The sequence below is a fragment of the Rattus norvegicus genome, chromosome 1, assembly GCF_036323735.1.
Source record: "Rattus norvegicus strain BN/NHsdMcwi chromosome 1, GRCr8, whole genome shotgun sequence".
Classification (NCBI taxonomy): Eukaryota; Metazoa; Chordata; class Mammalia; order Rodentia; family Muridae; genus Rattus; species Rattus norvegicus.
In genome coordinates, this window is record NC_086019.1 from 232,811,283 (window position 1) to 232,812,763 (window position 1,481).

General features: G+C 38.4%; 1 non-coding gene across 1 annotated transcript; it reads right to left on the reverse strand.

Moving 5' to 3' along the window:
- Window positions 1–1,068: 1,068 nt before the first annotated feature.
- Trnap-agg60 (transfer RNA proline (anticodon AGG) 60) lies at window positions 1,069–1,149 on the reverse strand. Its single transcript has one exon. It is a non-coding gene; the product is annotated as a tRNA-Pro (tRNA).
- Window positions 1,150–1,481: the final 332 nt, after the last annotated feature.

A 1,481-nucleotide genomic window follows, 5' to 3' on the forward strand; every position in this document is an offset into this window, starting at 1 on the left:
GTTTTTCTTAAGAGGCTGGGTTAAGTGTCAGGAGGCTTGGTTTTTTCTGGGAGAGCAAGAGGTTACAAAGCAAGTTTGTGGATGATGTTTCAACAGCTTCCACGGGCTCCTGTCTACCACTCAGGCAGGAGTTCCTTCCGTGAGCCTCTGTCTTCCAAGATATGAAGTAGCATGAGTCCTACATCAGCTTAAACTTGAAATTCCATACCTATGAGTTAGACAAACACCTTTTCTTTGTATTTCAGTGAGTCTCAGATATTTTGTTAGAACAATACAAAATGGACTTAAGTAACTAGATAATGAAAGAAATTAACATTATCTTTTCTTGTCTGACTAGATAACTGCCAAAATTCTGGTTTTTTCAAAGTTCTGTTTTTGAGTTCACTTGTAATTACTCTTGATTGATTACTGTTTAGTCATTTAGTCTTCATCTCCAGGGTTTAAGAAAATCATTTCTACTTAAGAAAATTATTTCTATTTATTTCTTTTTTTTAAAGATTTATTTATTTTTTTATTTATATGAGTACACTGTAGCTGTTTTCAGACACACCGGAAGAGGGCATCGGATCACATTACAGATGGTTGTGAGCCACCATGTGGTTGCTGGGAATTGAACTCAGGACCTCTGGAAGAGCAGTCAGTGCTCTTAACCGCTGAGCCATCTCTCCAGCTCCCTCTATTTCTATACTACTCTTTGTTGTTTACTTTTTCCAAAATTTATTTCATTTCTTTTAAGATTTGTTTTTGCGTGTGTGTGTGCGTGCACACCTGCATGTATATGTGAGCATCCATGGAGGTCAGAAGACACTGGGTTCTCTAGAACTGGTTAGAGATGGCTGTCTATATATACCATATGGATGGTGGTACTACACCTAGATCTTCTGCAAGAGCAATATGCATTCTTACCCACTGATTCATCGCTCCTGTATCAAATTTTAAATTGTTGGAATTGTTAAAGATTATGAGGACATTTGAAGTTTGGTTATATTTTGCATTATAAGATGAATATGAGACTTTGGGGACAAAGGATAGAAGGTTATTATTATTATTTTTTTTTTGGTTCTTTTTTTTCGGAGCTGGGGATCGAACCCAGGGCCTTGTGCTTCCTAGGCAAGCACTCTACCACTGAGCTAAATCCCCAACCCCGAAGGTTATTATTTAAAGGGTGTGTTTGGGTGTCAAGTTGGTAAGTGTGGAGTGATGACAGTTAATCTCAGTTGTCAACTTGATGAGATCTATAGTCACTTGGGAGACAGGCCTTTGGACATACCTGTTGGGATTATCATGATTAAGGTAATTGAGGTGAAAAGGCCTGCCCACTGTGGGTGGCACCATTCTCTTGGAAATGATCCTGAACTGTAAAAAAAGGAGAAAGTGAACTGAATACAAGTATTCTTTGTTCTCTGCTTCTTGGATGTGGTTACAATGTGACCAACTGTTATTTCCTGTCTCACAGCAGACTTAACCTTAAACTGTGAGTG